This window comes from Malania oleifera, chromosome 2 (genome assembly GCF_029873635.1).
Source record: "Malania oleifera isolate guangnan ecotype guangnan chromosome 2, ASM2987363v1, whole genome shotgun sequence".
NCBI lineage: Eukaryota > Viridiplantae > Streptophyta > Magnoliopsida > Santalales > Ximeniaceae > Malania > Malania oleifera.
In genome coordinates this window covers 135536966-135554801 of record NC_080418.1, presented here as the reverse complement: position 1 = coordinate 135554801, position 17836 = coordinate 135536966, and positions in this window count along the sequence as shown.

The following is a 17836-nucleotide window of genomic DNA, read 5'->3' as shown; positions in this document are numbered from 1 at the left end:
GTAGGAACCCAAACCCAGAAAACAAAATAAAATAAATAAGGAAGAGAAAAATAAAGGAAAAAGAAGGAAATTGGTTTGGTAGGACCCAAACCGTTGATGGTTTCACTGAGCTGGGAAAAAACCGTTGACGGTCTTAGTCAACTGAGGAGGTCAACTACCAAATCGTTGATGATTTTGTTAGGGCTGAGAAAATCGTCGACGATTTTCCCGTGAATCTACTTACTTAAGGGCTAAGCAACACATTTTAAAACATAACTCAAAATCCTTCTATTTCTCTAAAGTGGCTATTTGGACTCTCTCTCTCTTTCTCTCTCTCTATTCTCACTCTCTCGTGACTCTTTCTCTCCTGTAGGCTCACCCGGATCCTGTGATCACTCTCTGATCACTTTCCTCTCCTTTCTCGGCTTGTCGGTTTGTTTGGCAACGGGATCGAAAAGCTAGGGTTTCCCATTTTTCGAATGGAATCAAAGTCTTTTTAGGAACAGGTAAGGGGATTAAGTTAAGTTAGTTTTTTATCAAGTTTGAACCGATTAAAATGTGTTATATGTATGTATACTTATGATTTCAAAGGTTATTTCGAAAACCGGCCATTCAAAATGGACTTTACAAATATAGGATATATGATACGGTATTTTGAATAAAATGAACAGTTAAAAGTTTGCTTATAAACTAATATATTATTAGGTGCTTGTTGGTTATTTATGGTGGGTGAATAATCTATATGGGTTATTGTATAACCGAATTTGGGTGTGGTTGTGAAAATATTGATCTGTTTGTAAAAATACATTGTTTGTGAAACATACTAGAACTGTTGATGTAAAATACTTGGTTTTAATTGACGGCTGAGGGCCAAGGTTTCAATTGACGACCAAGGGCTGGGGTTTTAATTGATGGTCGAGGACTGGGGTTTTATTTAACGGCCGAAGGCCAGATTTTATTTGACAGCTGAGGTATGGGTTTTATGTGATGGCCGAGAGCCGAGTTCTATTTGATGGCTGAGAGCCGAGTTGTATTTGACGACTGAGGGCCGGGTTTTATTTGGTGGCGATATGCCGGGATTGTAAAGTGGCAGGTTTTATACAAAATGAGTTTTATACTACAACTTTTATTATTTAAATTGCATGATATGGTTTAAGAACCCTGAGGACCAGTTGTATTGAGAGTACGGTATCGTTGCTAAGGAATTACTATCTGGCCATGTGTGCCCGCATTGTAGTGAGAAGTGTAGGGTGGTTTTAGCCGATTGGCCTACGTAGAGGTTGTACCTTCCCTAGGGTTTGGACTAGGAAGTGGTAAGGCAATCGGACTTGCAACTGGGTTGTGGATGCTTGTAGACGTATTAGCAAATGGTTACTTTGACTTTATCTGGATTGATCCCCCAGGGCTAAGTCTAGCCTTTAGGCCGCACAACCCTTCACGAGGGTTAAGCATGTCGTTAGTCCCAAGGAGTGCCTTTTATGTATATCTATTGATTTACGTAAATGGTGTTATTTGTTTACTGAACTAGATTATACTATGGAAATGAAAAGGGTATTTTCAACTATACAGAGTGAGTATAATGTATAAATGCTATTTTCAGTTAAATGAAGAATGGGGTGTTTTTTGTATACGCTAAAAATCATGCTGGTCACACACTAATATTAACTTAATTGTCCTTATTGAGAAGTGTCTGATAACCTCCCCGGTAGGGTCTAGGAGCTGGGACCTGGATCCGTGGTCCTAGGCATGCTCGTGCCATGTGGCCAGGTCTCCCACAATGATAGCAGACATCTCTCCCAGTTCGGCACTCTCCCAGATGTCTCCTCCCACACGTCTGACACACAAGGTAGGTCCGCACACCCTGATTCTCACAAGGTCCCGTCATCTACCTCTAACCTCCCCTATAACGGTCTCCTATCCATGGGGCCCGACTAGAACCCGCCTGAAAACCCTGAGGTGGGCCTTTTTCTCTAACTCTGAGCTGCAATGCCTCTCTGCATGCCACTCTCAATAACCGCAACTCTATCCACAACCTCTGAAAATGTCTGAGCCCGAAAACCAATAACCTGCTCAAATAAATTTTATCTCAAACCTTCTTCAAACTTCCTCGCCTTCTTTTCCTTTTCTAGTGCCAAATGTGGGGTAAATCGAGATAACTTAATAAATCGAGCTGCGTACTATGATACTGTCATTTTCCCCTGAGCTAAGTGCATGAACTATGCTGCCTTTGTGCTTCAGACGATAGCAGGGATATATCTCTGGAAGAACAGCTCCTTGAATCGACTCCACATCACTAGCATAGGATCCGGTCTCTGCTCCTCAATCAACCTCGATGATCTCCACCAACATTTTGCCTCTCCTGTTAGTTTAAATGTCGCAAATACTACCTTTTGTCCGTCTGTAAATGGAAGCACTACCAATGTCTTCTCAATGTTTTGGACCTAATTTTCAGCTATAATCGGGTAAGCTCCTCCAGCAAAAGATAGGGGCTTCATCCGCGTAAACTGATCGATCATACAACTATACTCCCCTGAGCTCCTAGCCATCTTAGCCATCACCTGCTGGGTGACGCTGCTCAATACTGCATCAGTATCTTTACCTCCCATACTGGAAGATCCTACTCCATCACCTCTAGCATTCGTACCACTGCTCCCCAGATCCATCTTGAAAAGTCAAAGAACTCATTTTAAGGACCTTATCTCCAATACAGATTAATTTATTTCATTCAATTGAAATCTCATATTCACTATTAACTACCCTCTTCGATCTTACTTCAAAATTCAATCCTGCAACCTAGACACACGACCTGACAATAGTTTACTATGACTTTCCTGAAATTGTCACCCTAGGAAAGACACAGAAACCACCATGAAAATCTTGTACCTAGACCGTAAAACAAACCTCAAATCCTTTCCTATACTCTGGTATTGCTTTCCGCTGCACTCTAAAGTCTACAGAACCTAGCAACCCAAGCTCTGATACCAAATTGTAACGACCTGCTTTTTTATGCCATTTTTTTCCCCACATATGTTAACTGTAAAATTTCACTACTCTGATACCCTTTAATATAAATCAAACCATCATCACGGTCCAGATAGGAACTGTGGAATCTGAGACATAATAAACTACCTGTGTAGCGGAAAGCAAAATACATACAACCACGTCAATATAAATAATACCAGAGTGTTAAAATTTTTCCCAACATATGCATACATGACCATTCTCAAAATACCCTCATATGAACCTAGGGACTACTCAAAAATGACTTACCAAAAACACTCACCCTACAGACAAGGCAGTATTGTAGTCCACTTTATCTGCGAGCCTGATTTGCTTGTCTAACTGGATCACCTAAAAAATGTTAAATCACTGGAATGAGACAACGCTTAGTAAGACGAAATAAGCTATTGCTAGTGTGTGGCAGATGAATTTACATAATTATAAAATTTGGTTTAGAAGTACTGCAAATAACTAAGTCTAAGAAAACACATATAAATAATGTACAGTATAACTCATACCTATATTACTTAACATAAACTATTTTTCTGAATTTTCTATTCATAATACTTCTAATATTCATAGGTATGTCTACGGTTTCTGTAAATTTGGATATATATATATATATATATATATATATATAGATATATATAATAACTAAGAAAATTCCCTAGATGGATAACTGAAAGTCATGATTTAACCCCTCATAATAGGGTTGTGTGGCCTGAAGGCGGGACCTATCACTGGTTGGCCAACCAGGATAATTCAACTGAACTCCGAAAGTCAGATCGGCTCCTCAACCCTAACTAACGAGGAGCCTGTCCACAACATAAACACGATCGACTGTTGAAAATTCACATAAATTCACATACTATCTGAGTTATGTGGTTGCACTTTGAACTAAAAATAGCTACAGTACTGTGCTTTGCTGATTGAATCTGGTCCATTAGGGTCTGATTCTATATATGTAACTGATATTTCTATATTACTGTTTTACCATGATTTTGAAATAACCATAACACCGTAAAACTGATCTAAATAATTTGAAAATCTGAGTACTGACTGAATATTTAATATTTGTATATTTGAATATCTGTCTGAATATCTAAGTATCTAGGTGTTATGGTTTTGAATTCATAGTATTCTAAAAATGCTGAAAATATATGTTTCTGTACGTATATTGTAAATTGGTATTCAGTAACTGCTATAATATATGTTTCTGTGCAAATACTGTAAATCATGTTATGCTGAAAGCTGTATAAATACCATACTGATCTGATAATAACTCATGCCACACAACTAAATAAATCCATATTCTGAAATCTATATTTTCCAATAATAAAATAATTTATGAACTGTATACTGGTTTTAAATATATATATATATATATATATAAAATTTAATTCCTTTAAATAGTTGTAAATCACATCTCAAAATACATATACTTCACTAATAATAATTTCTAAATTTAGCATATTTCCCTTACTCGACTATCTGAGCACTAATTGCTATTTACACTCTCACGCATGCGGCATTTATCATTTCAACATCCTGAGATAATACACATACAATTTCCCAATCAAATAACTGAATTCACTTAAATAATTATCACATACATATTTTCCCAAATTCACATATGCAAAATTTCTAGACTATACACCATGCATCATTTTACCTGGGTTCCTGAAATACCACCCACTGGGGTTCCCAAAACACCCTATTCCTAAAAATATAATACCTTGATTTTACTTCACAAAACTCCAGTATATTCTCATATAATACAAAATCTAAGCTCAAATGAACTTGGTAATACTGGAAATACTCAAATAATCCATTTACCCTGGTTTTGGGACAGTTCCCAAACTTCTCAAATCAACATTTCGCTCCAACTATGTTATAGAGAATTTTCCCAGGATCACCGTAGTAGCTTTTGATCGTCGAACCAGGGAGAGACGGAGTCGAAAATCTAGAGAGAAGGCAGAGAAACCATGTAGAGAGAGAGAGATAAAAACTGATAAAATGAATTTCTTTCGTTAAAAATCTATTTTGGGCTTTATATAGAGTGCTGTCCACGTGGCCTCATCGACGACTCCAAGAAATAGTCTCGTCGACGAATGCCTACTTCTCGTCGACAAGATTCAGGTCCTAAAAACGGTCCTCTCTGCAACTTCTCGTTGACAAGACGAATGTCCCCGTTGACGAGCCCAATAGTCTGCTCGTCGACGAGCACTTCTACACTCGTCGACGAGGCCTCCTTTCTTTTATTATTTAATTACCATAATTCTGTGGGTCTCTACAACTCTGGTTTGAGAGTGTTTGGATGTCCAGCCTATGTGCATGTTTCTAGTGAGGAGAGATTGAAGCTTGATGCAAAGTCTAGACTATGCATCTTTATGGGATATCAGAAAGGGGTAAAAGGGTTTATGTTGTGGGATCTGAAGGAAAACAAAGTGGTGATTAGTAGAAATGTGGTTTTTGATGAGAAAGTCATATTGTAGCATACTTAGGAAGAAGAAAAGAAATAGATGCCAAAAAACTGCAACAATAATGAGCATGTGGTGCAGGTGGAGTTAGAGACTCAAGGTAGAGATGACAATGTTCAGAACGCAAAGAGTTTTAGGTTGCAAATGGGGGTATAGAAAGAATGAAGCGGTATCAGAAAAAGAATGAGAGAAGTTCAAAGCTCGGCTAATAGCAAAGGGTTACTCACAGAGGAAAGAGGTTGATTATGATGAGATCTTCTCCCCTATGGTTAGACACACTTCTATCAAAATAGTGTTGGGATTGGTGGCAAATTTTGATATGAATTTAGAGCAAATGGACGTAAAGATAACGTTTCTCCATGGTGATTTCAAGGAGCTGATTTACATGGTACATCCAAAAGGGTTCAGTAAACTTGGACCAGAACATTTGGTCTGTTAACTGAGGAAATCACATTATGAGTTGAAGTAGTCTCTGACTAGTAGTACAAGCGATTTGACTCCTACATGATTCAGATTGGCTACAAGAGATGTGAGTATGATTGCTGCGTTTATGTGAAGAGCGTTGATGATGGTTCATTCACTTTTCTGTTACTTTACGTGGATGACATGTTGATTGCTGCGAGGAGTATGAGTGAGGTCAACAATTTGAAAATCTTGTTAAGCAAAAAGTTTGACAAGAAAGATTTGGGTGCGGCCAAGAAGATTCTTGGGATGGAGACTCGCAAGGACAGAGTTTCCAGGAGATTGTGGTTATCTCAGTGGTGCTATGTTGAGAAGATAGTGAAGAGATTTAACATGGATAATGCAAAACTGGCGAGTACACTATTGGTGAATCAGTTTAGGTTGTCTACCGCCCAGTGCCCGAAGATAGATGATTTTGTGACATGTCAAAGGTCCCATATGCTAGTGTAGTAGGAGTGCTTGATGTATGCTATGGTTTGTACAATATCGGATCTGGAACAAGCTATCAGTGTGGCGAGCAAGTTTCTTTCGAATTTGGGTAGACAACATTGGAATGTAGTCAAATGGATTTTCATATACTTGAGGGGTACTACAGACTATGGTATCAAGTTCAACAGGCAATAGGGTGATCCTTCAGTGGTAGGTTACTTGAATGCAGACTATGCAGGGGACTTGGATGACAGGAAGCTTATCATATGACATGTATTCACCCTTGTGGGAGGGGCTATTTGTTGGAGATACATGGTTTAGTCACTTGTTACACTATCTACTACTGAATTAGAGTATATGGTAGTCATTGAGGTTGCCAAGGAAGCATTGTGGCTTACAGGATTGGTTAAGGAGTTGGGTATTCAGCAAGGTGGAGTTTAATTGCATTGTGATAGTGAGAGTGTATTATTTGGCAAAGAACCAGGTGTATCATGCGAGGACCAAGTAAATAGATGTGAGGTTTCACAGAATCAGGGAATTGGTTGCTTCTGGTGAACTACTGCATGAGAAAGTTCATGTAAGAACCCGAACCGTGATATATGGGTTTAAATAATTAAGAGAGGGGTAAAATTGGAATTTGAACAAGCTTCGTCGACGAAGGCCTTGTAGTTCTCATTGACGAAGTTCAGAGGCTTGTTGACGAGGAGAAGCCGAGAAATTTCAAAAAATTGGGAATCTCAGGCTCGTCGACGAGGTCACCATTTCGTCGACGAGGTCACCGTTTCGTCGACGAGCTATCTATATGACCTCGTCGACTAGGGCACCATTTCGTCGATGAGGACGGCTGAGTCAAAGGGCTATAAATATCCTTTCTCTTTGCTTCCAAGCTAAGAAAACTAAATTCTCTCTCTCTCTCTCTCTCTAGAACTCATCCTACACTTCCTCTCTCTAAATTTCTTCACCGCTCGTCGCGAGAATCATTAATTCGAAGTTACCACAGGGATCATGGAAGGATTCTCTACAAGTTCTACGGATCGGATTTTCGGTTCGACCATTTTCATGTTTTGGCGAAAAATCGAGATAAGGCTCAGTTTTCTTTTCTGATTCGGTAGTTTTGTAGGGAACAGTTTTGTGAGTATATTCTATACTGTGATTTGTAGGTTTTGGAACTCGGTTCGCTGTTTAGGAGCCTTAGAGTTCGGAAATTTTCATTCGGGGAAAAGGTAAGGGGAATTGTGTTTATATCAGTTATTTTTGAAATCGGACTCAATGGAACTGTGGTCCACAGTCCTGTGTGTGTTTTGACTACTCATTTGGGGGAATCTAGTGGAGAAAACTATGGGTTTTTCATGATTACAGCTTTGGGAAAAAGGAAGCGATGGGCTGCATCCCTAGTTTTGTTGAAAACCGAACATATATGTTGATTTATACTATGTTATAGGGATGGTCGTGCCTTGACTTGTTTTGAACTGTACATGTTTGGAAAACCATGATTTTAGATTACCAAATGGGTGTGGTTTGTTTGGTTATATAAGCATGCATGTTTATGTTGTGTTTGGTTAAAATGCTAGTAGGAACCAGGTACTGAGAGTGTCCGATTCTATATCCAAGGGCATATGAAATCGCTAATCATAGGTTGGTAGAGTATCCGGCTCTATATCCGAGGGTGTGAGCCTATCCTAGCTGATCATCGAAGGGTGTGGATCCACCAGTTTAGTGCCGGTACGATGCCATGGGAGTCGGGGACTAGCCATGTACTGGTGGCGTCGTGTTTTGAGGGTTGGCTATGGGCCAATGCCATATGTCATGGGTCGGCTTCAGGCTGATGGGTGTGACGACACCGGGGTTTTGCTGATCATATGTGTGTGTGTGTGTGTGTGTGCACTGTTGTGATATTAGTACTGAAACTACATTTAATTGCGTGTATGTTGCATCATAATAACACTCAAATGTCACACATCGATATAACCTGAATTCTTCCTTACTGAGAGGTGTCTCACCCCTACTGTACGTACATATTTTTCAAGTCCTTCAAGTAACCAGAACTAGCGTCTTTGTGTCGGGAGCGTAGTGGCCGGTGTACTGCGGGTAGCGCTTGGGTAAGTGCTAGGACTTGTATTTTGTGGGTTGCCGTTTTGAGATATGTTGGGCACCCGTTTGTACATTATTTGATGGACCCTTGGTTCTATCCTTGTATAGACTCTGGTATGGTACTTTATGTATACAAAATGACCGTATTTCCGTTGCGTATATTCTGTTGTGATTGGATGTGTAGAGGCTGCCTGAGAACCCCATGGGCTCGAACCCTCATCCTCCGTCTTGTATCTTTAGATGTTTTGTTGGATATAGGGACATGTTAGGTTACTTATTCACACCTGAGACCCATCTGCGAGTTCGGGGCGTGACAACTTGGTATCAGAGCTAACCAGGTTGTTAGGTCTTGTAGATTTGGTTAGGCTTAGCTGTGAGTACATACCAGAGTATAGGATGTTAGATATGGGTAAAGTTGGTTGAGGGTTGTTCCGTTGCTAGACCGGACTTGTCGGCGGTATTCCGTGTGTTTCTTGGAATGACGATTTTAGTAAAAGTAGGGCAAACCATTGATGACTTTTATGTCAGTGTGATAGGAAAGACCTGGACTTGGCAGGGTGTAGTTAACACGATTAGTTATAGATCATTATGTTAATTGTACGTGTTGTAGGGATACTGACAGATTCCTATTGTAACGACCCGAAGAATAATGGTATTTAAATAATAAAAGAAAGGGAAATGGAAACCAGAAACAGAAGGAGGCAGTCGACTTCGTCGACGATGTTGCATTTTGGAAAGGATAATCCCAAGAAATTTTTAAGCTCCTCGTCGATGAATACAGGGGACTCGTCGACGAGGGTATAATAGGAGCTCGTCGACGAGGATAGGATTCGTCGACGAACTTTCTACAGGACTTGTCAATGAGGTGACGTGTCTCGTCGATGAGGAAATGCTGAGAGGGGTTCTAGGCAGTCTAAATTTCATCGACAAGGAGTGGGTTTCGTCGACGATATTATTAAAGGACTCGTCGACGAGATGACGTGGCTCGTCGACGAATCTAGCCCTATAAATAGTGAAAAACTCGGATTTTTTATGGAAATCTTGCGCAGATACCCTCTCTCTCTCATCCTTCGGTTCTTCCCCCTTCTCTCTTCAATTTCGGGTCGAATTTCCACTAGTTTGAGGATCTGAAGCCACCACAACGCTACTAGGAAAGTTCTCTGCAAGTCTACCGGAGCGAATCGTCAGTCGAGCTGAGTTGGAAACCATCCCAAATCCAGGGTAAGACTTTCTACTCAGTATTTGTTTATTTGAGAGTTGTAGGAAGTGATATACGTGTAGAAATACTGAACTTTATTTCTGGGGAATGCTGTTTCCAGGGTGTTGAACGGGGAACCCTACGGGTACGGGACAGATTTTCTTAGGAGCTTTTCAGGAATCAGGTAAGGGGATAAACTAAGCTAGTTATTTTATGAAAATGTATTATATTATTAGAGCATCTGATTTCTAGGAAATAAATATATTTATATATGATTTATATTTGGAAAATACTGTTGAAAATGATGGTATGTTGGATATATGAAAAACCTATTTCATGTGGCATGAGTAGAAATGATAATGAAATACTGTTTTCTGGGAATGTATTAATGATATGGATATTTATAATGGAAAATTGGCATACGGGCCGAGATTTTGATATATTCGCCGGCGTACGGGGCGAGCTATGTGTATGATTTGCCAGCGTACGGGCCGAGCTATGTCTATGATTTGCCAGTGTACGGGCTGAGCTATGGATATGTTTGCTGGCGTACGAGCCGAGCTATGGAAATGATTTGCCAGCGTACGGGCTGGGCTATGATTTGCCGGTGTACGGGCCGAGCTATGGTAAAATGTGAAATACCGGCGTACGGGCCGATGATTTTCATGATATACGTATATATGCAAAATGATATGATTGATTTGAAAATTAATGATATGAAATATCCATATATCAAGGTTTCAATATATGTTATATGGTATTAGAACTTGGTTGGCTTAGTCTAGGTTAGCACTTGCATGGTACCGTTGCTATGTGTCCATGACCTTCGTGATCATGATATTTGTGTTAACACCGCTGTATGGAGTGGCGTGAAATTAGATGGTTGATGTGGTTTTTAAGAAGTGTGTGAGCGCCCCTGGTATACGGACCAGGTCAGGCAGACCCATTAGACTTACAGACTATACTTTTGACTTGGCAGTGGTCGGCCAATCATTGTCAGGTCCCGCCTTCGGGCCACACAACCTAGTCATGTGGGGGTAATACATGACAACAGCCAGCTAACCTACCAAGAATGTTTTTATATTATTATTATATGAGATGAAATATGTTTATGAAAATTCAGTATGTTCTGCCATGTTTTGATGATATATATGTTTTCCTGGATTTGACAAAACAGTTACTGAATATGTTCTGTATGGTATATTTGTAACATAGAATGCTCATGTTACCGCACACTAGTATTAGTTTATTTATCTTACTGAGAGGTGTCTCACCTCAAAAATTTTATAAACTTTTCAGGAGCCCCTGATAGGAGAGTGTGAAAAGCCCCACTGATCTAGTGCTGTTTATTTACCCTCTTTGAAGGGTAAGTTTTTAGTAGGGACAGTTGGATTTTGTGGGAAATGTCCCTAGATCTTATTTTTGGGATGTATATACTGAAATATAGTGGATATAATGACTCTGGTATTTATGGCAATGTGATGGATGTTTTCGTATTTATAATGTTGTGATTGTATGTTTCCTACTGCTTAGGCTTCCGTTATGTGTGCTGATGTATCCCTGGTACCCATGGGTCCAGGTGAATTATGATCTGTTGAGTTGAGTTTTGTGATTTTGTAATATAGAAAAAAAAATGTGGAAATTAAGTAAGTCGTCACACCTATTATGTTACAAAATAGAGCCTAAGGATAATGACCTGGGAAGTGGCTCTGAGAAGACTGCGTGTGATACCCCATGGATGAAAGACTTAAAAGATTAGATGTTACTACCCATATCAACAAGGTGCACCTTTCTTTTCGGGAGCTTTCCCATAAGAACTCCACGGTTAAGTGTGCTTGCCTTGGAGCAATATTGGGATGGGTGACCTCTTGAGAAGTTTTCTCAGGAAGTGTGTGAGTGAGGACAAAATACACTAAAAAGGACGTGTGTTGGTTTGTGGGGCCAGTCATTAGTTCGATAAGGCCCGCCCCCTGTTGTCTAGTCTAAGTGGAGACGCAGTGCTCCCTGGCAAACCTAGGTTCGGGCATTACAAATGGTATTAGAGCCAACACCCAGCCGGAAGTGTGATGAGATTCACATCGCCTGAGTTTGGAAATGTGGATTCGCAACGAGGATGTTGCATTCTATAAGTGGGAGAGAATGTGATACCCCATGGATGAAAGACTTAAAAGATTAGATGTTACTACCCATATCAACAAGGTGCACCTTTCTTTTCGGGAGCTGTCCCATAAGAACTCCACGGTTAAGCATGCTTGCCTTTGAGCAATATTGGGATGGGTGACCTCCTGGGAAGTTTTCTCAGGAAGTGTATAAGTGAGGATGGAACACACTGAAAAAGACACGTGTTGGTTTGTGGGACCAGTCATTAGTACGATAAGGCCCGCCCCCTGTTGTCTGGTCCAGGTGGAGGACCCTGGCAGACCCAGGTTGGGGCGTTACACTGCTAGTGATGAGTCTCCTTCTGTGCCTCGAGATTTGATGAGGCAGGTTTTACGGGAGATCAGGCGGAGTGTGAGGAGACGCGAACGCTCTCCTACTGTTGCAGGGTGCACCATTAAAAGGTTCATGCGCATGTATCCTTCGACATTCTCTGGGGGACCTTACCCAACGATAGCAGAGGACTGGGTAGAGAAGACTGAGAGGATCTTGGAGAACCTGCACTTCATGGATAGGCAGTGAGTCTTCTATAGCACCTTCCAGTTATTTGGGGAGGCGGGTCGATGGTGGATTGCAGTGAATCTGTTGGAGAAGCAGGGGGTAGTCCCGAGGAGATGACGTGGAGCTGTTTTAAGAAAGTGTTCTTTGATAGATACTTTCTGGCTTCAGTACGTGCTGCGAAGGCGGATGAGTTTTCTGCTTTGACTCAGGGAAGTATGACGGTGCAGGGGTATGCGATTCGGTATATAGAACTATCTTAGTTTGCGCCGTGTTTAATCTCGACCGAGTATGAGAAGACTTGGGGATTCAAGAAGGGGCTGAGGAAGGACATCCACAGATTGGTAGGTATGCTTTAGATTCATGAGTTCTCGGTGTTGGTGGATAAAGCCACAGTGATTAAGACAGGTATTCGAGAGGACGAGGTGGATCAGGAGCTGAAGAAGAGGCCAGCACCTTCTGGTTCTTAATCAGGATCTCGTCAGGGATCGTGGAAGAAGAGGAACAAGGGCTCAGGTTACCATTAGGATACCGAGCGCCAGGGTTCTCAGGGGAGCCAGACTAGTGATCGTTGTACCAGATGCCATAGATGGCAGGAGGGTGAGTGTCGGTCATTTGGGGGTAACTATTACAACTGTGGCCAGCCATGTCACATGTTTCGGGATTGTCGGGCACCAAAGCGAGACGTGCTTGCAACTAGTGTGAACCGAGGGAGCAATCAGATACCTCGGGGAACCGTTCAGGCGAATACAGCTCCGGCTAGAGTATACTCTCTTACTCTAGTGGATGCTGAACATGCAGGGAACGTAGTGACAAGTACCTTATTATTGTTTTCAAATAAGGCTTCTATTTTGTTTGATTCGGGTGCAACCCATTCTTTTATATCTGTGAGTTTTGTTAGACGGTGTGTGGTTGAGACCCAAGACATGAACGAGGTGTTATCTGTTACTACGCCATCTGGGAGTGTATCATTTTGTAGGAAGATGTTGGAAGACTACCCAGTGGTAATCCAGGGGACGCTGTTACTAGCGAATCTTGTGGTATACGACATGTCAAGGTTCGATGTTATTCTGGGGATGGATTGGTTGTTCTCCAGTTATGCTGTGATCGATTGTTTTAGGAAGGTAGTAGTTTTCAGACCTCTTGGGGAGCAGAAGTACGAATTTGTGGGATTGTGTGTGCGTCCAGCACCACATATTCTGTCGGCATTACAGGCGAGGAGGTTGCTCTTGGATGGGTGTCAGGGGTACCTAACTTGTGTAAAGGAACCACCGCGAGATGAGTTGAGGCTGGAGGATATTCGGGTAGTCAGCGAGTTCCTGGATGTGTTTCCAGATGATTTACCCGGTCTACCTCCGGATCGTGAGGTGGAGTTTGTGATAGAGTTGCTTCCTAGTAAGACACCGATCTCTAAAGCTCCGTACTAGATGGCTCCAGCAGAACTTTGGGAGTTAAAGGAGTAGTTATAGGAATTACTGAACAGGGATTTCATTCGACCTAGTGTTTTGCCCTAGGGAGCTCCAATATTGTTTGTGAAGAAGAAGGACGGGTCGATGTGTATGTGCATTGATTACCGTGAGATTAATAAGGTGACGGTGAAGAACCGTTACCCGTTGTCTCGTATTGATGATCTCTTTGACTAGCTGCAGGGGACGCAAGTCTTTTCAAAGATCAACCCATGGCCAGGGTATCATTATGTGAGGGTTAGATCTGAGGATGCGGCGAAGACGGCTTTCCGAACCAGATACGGCCAGTACGAGTTCTTAGTCATGCCTTTTGGGTTGACGAATGCTCTGGCGGTATTTATGGATCTTACGAACATGGTTTTCCATAAGTACTTGGATCGGTTCGTAGTGGTATTCATTGACGATATTCTGGTATACTCGAGGAGTTCAGAAGAGCATGAGAGTTATCTAAGGTTAGTATTACAGATTATGCGGGAGAAGAAGTTGTATGCTAAACTGAAGAAGTGTGAATTCTGGTTAAGTCAGATTGCATTCTTAGGCTATGTGATGACTGGTGACGGTATATCAGTTGATCCTAGTAAGATTGAAGTTGTGGTCGACTGGGCCAAGCCGAAGAATGTGTAGGAGGTTCGGAGTTTTCTGGGATTGGTAGGTTATTATTGTCGGTTCATGGAGAGGTTTTCTAAACTGTCTAGACCTCTGACACGATTGACCAGGAAAGGGGTGAAGTTTGAGTCGACCAGCGATTGCGAGTAGTGTTTTTAGGAGTTGAAGCACCGCCTGGTTACTGTTCCAATTTTGACCATTCCTTCGGGGGATGGTAGTTTTGTGATTTATAGCGACGCATCTCTAAAAGGTTTGAGATGTGTGCTTATGCAGCAGGGTAAGGTAGTAGCATATGTTTCTCGGTAATTAAAGGAATACGAGAAGAATTACCCTACGCATGATCTGGAGTTGGCTGCTGTTGTATATGCATTGAAGATCTAGCGACACTATTTGTACGATGTGCAGTGTGAGATCTTCATTGATCATAAGAGCCTCAGGTATTTCTTCACGCAAAAAGAGTTGAATATGAGGTAGAGATGGTGGCTTGAGTTGATTAAGGACTACGATTGCACCATCAGTTATCACCCGGGGAAAGCTAATGTGGTGGTTGATGCATTGAGTCGGAAGTCGGAACCTATGGATGTATCTGCAGTTGTAGCTCAGCATCATATCAGACAAGATCTGGAAAGTATTGGCGTGGAGTTGGTGTCTAGTGATCATCAGGCTTTCATTGCTAGCTTGGTGATCCAGCCGACCTTGTTTGAGCGTATTAAAGTTGCGCAGGCTAGTGATGCGGAGTTGGTGGAGGTTATGGAAAAGGTACAGCAGGGATTGGCTACAGAGTTTAACGTCTCTGAATGAGGTGTGTTGAGGTTTGGGACCAGACTATATGTTTTGAACGATGATGAGATCAGAAGGACGATTCTGGAAGAAGCGCATCGTTCTCTATACACGGTACATCCTGGTAGTACAAAGATGTATCGGGACTTGCGCGAGACCTTTTGGTGGTCTGGTATAAAGAGGCAGATTGCTCAATTCGTGGAGCAGTTTCTGACGTGTCAGCAGGTGAAAGCTGAACATCAGAGGCCGGCAAGGCCGTTGTAGCCTTTTCCTATTCCGGTGTGGAAATGGGAGCCACCAGATTGCCACCAGCACTTCACGAGCAGAATGCCATTTCGGTGATCTTGGACAGATTGACGAAATCTGCTCATTTCATACTGATGAAGGTTGGATATCCTTTGAGTAGGCTAGTTGATATGTATATGCATGAGATTGTGAGAATGCACGGGGTACCGATGTCCATTGTATCAGATCGAAATCCAAGGTTTACTTCTCAATTCTAGACGAGGTTGCAGGAGGCACTAGGGACGAAGCTTACTTTCAGTACAACATTCCACCCCCAGACTGATGGACACTTGGAGAGGATGATACAGACCTTGGAAGATATGTTGTGAGCTTGTGTGTTAGACTTCGGTGGTAATTGGATACAGTTTATGCCACTAGTGGAGTTCGTTTATAATAACAGCTTCCAGGCTAGTATCGGGATGACACCTTTCGAGGCTTTGTATGATCGGAGGTGTCGATCTCCTTTGTGTTGGGATGAGGTTAGTGAACGTCAGGTTTTAGAACCTAAACTCATGCAGCAGGTGTCTGAGAAGGTGGGTTTGATCCGGGAGAGGATTAGATCAGCTGAGAGTCAACAGAAAAGTTACGTAGATGTTCGCCGCCGTGAGTTGGATGAGATTTGGGAAGAAGGGCAAGTTGAGCCCGAGGTACATCGGACCATTCGAGATTCTTGAGAGAGTGGGTTCGGTAGCCTATAGGATTGCATTACCCCCAGCACTCTCGAGGGTCCACGATGTGTTTCACGTATCCATGTTGAGGAGGTACGTGCTAGACCCATCACATATTATCAGTTATGATGAGTTGGAAATTGGAGATACTTTAGTATATGAGGAGATACCTATTCAAGTTCTGGACCATAAAGTTCAGAAACTTCGTACTAAAGAGATACCATTAGTGAAGGTATTGTGGCAAAACCACGAGATTGAGGAAGCTTCTTGTGAACTGGAAACGGAAATACACCGGAAGTATCCACAGTTGTTTTGAGTACTTGTATGTTATCCTACTTTGGGTTGGGATAGGTGGTTAGTCGTCGGGAGTGTGTATATTGTGAACTCCTGAGACAGGTGTATATGTAACCACGGTATTCCTCCGCTATAATTGAGGGTGTGTGAGTATGTGTATGATGAGACTGCGCTGTAGTAGTCGCTAGTTTTTCTTTGAGTCGCGTGTATGTGTTCAGTTACATGTATGAATTCATAAATGAGAGATGACAAATTTTGAGGATGAAATTTTTGTAAGGAGGGGAGACTATAAGAACCCGAACCTTGATATATGGGTTTAAATAATTAAGAAAGGGGTAAAATTCGAATTTGAACAAGTTTCGTTGACGAGCCAGAGTTCGTCGACGAAGGCTTTGTAGTTCTCATCGACGAAGTTCAGAGGCTCGTTGACGAGGAGAAACCGAGAGATTTCGGGAAACCAAGAATCTCAGGCTCGTCAAAGAGGTCACCGTTTTGTCGATGAGCTGTCTATATGACCTCATTGACGAGGACACCATTTCGTCGATGAGGACGGCCGAGTCAGAGGGTTATAAATATCCTTTCTCTTTGCTTCCAAGCTAAGAAAACTAAATTCTTTCTCTTTCTCTCTAGAACTCATCCTACACTTCCTCTCTCTAAATTTCTTCGCCGATCGTCACGAGAATCGTTAATCCGAAGTTATCACGAGGATCGTGGAAGGATTCTCTACAAGTTCTACGGATTGGATTTTCAGTTCGGCCATTTTCGGGTTTTGGCGGAAAATCGAGGTAAGACTCGGTTTTCTTTTATGATTTGGTAGTTTTGTAGGGAACAGTCTTGTGAGTATATTCTGTACTGTGATTTGTAGGTTTTGGAACTTGGTTCACTATTTAGGAGCCTTAGAGTTCGGGAATTTTCATTCGGGGAAAAGGTAAGGGGAATTATGTTAATATCAGTTATTTTTGAAATCGGAATCGGTGGAACTATGGTCCATAGTCTTGTGTGTGTTTTGACTACTCATTTGGGGGAATCTAATGGGAAAAACTATGGGTTTTTCATGATTACAGTTTTGGGAAAAAGGGGGCGACGGGCTTCATCCCTGGGTTTGTTGAAAACCGAACATATATGTTGATTTATACTGTGTTATAGGGATGGTCGTGCCTTGACTTGTTTTAAACTGTAGGTGTTTGGAAAACCATGATTTTAGATTACCAAATGGGTGTGGTTTGTTTGATTATATGAGCATGCATGTTTATGTTGTGTTTGGTTAAAATGCTAGTAGGAACGTGGTTCTGAATTTGTTCCAGGTACTGAGAGTGTCCGACTCTATATCCGAGGGCGTATGAAATCGCTAGCCATAGGTTGGTAGAGTGTTCGACTCTATATCCGAGGGTGTGAGCCTATCCCGGCTGATCACCGAAGGGTGTGGATCCACCAGTTTAGCAC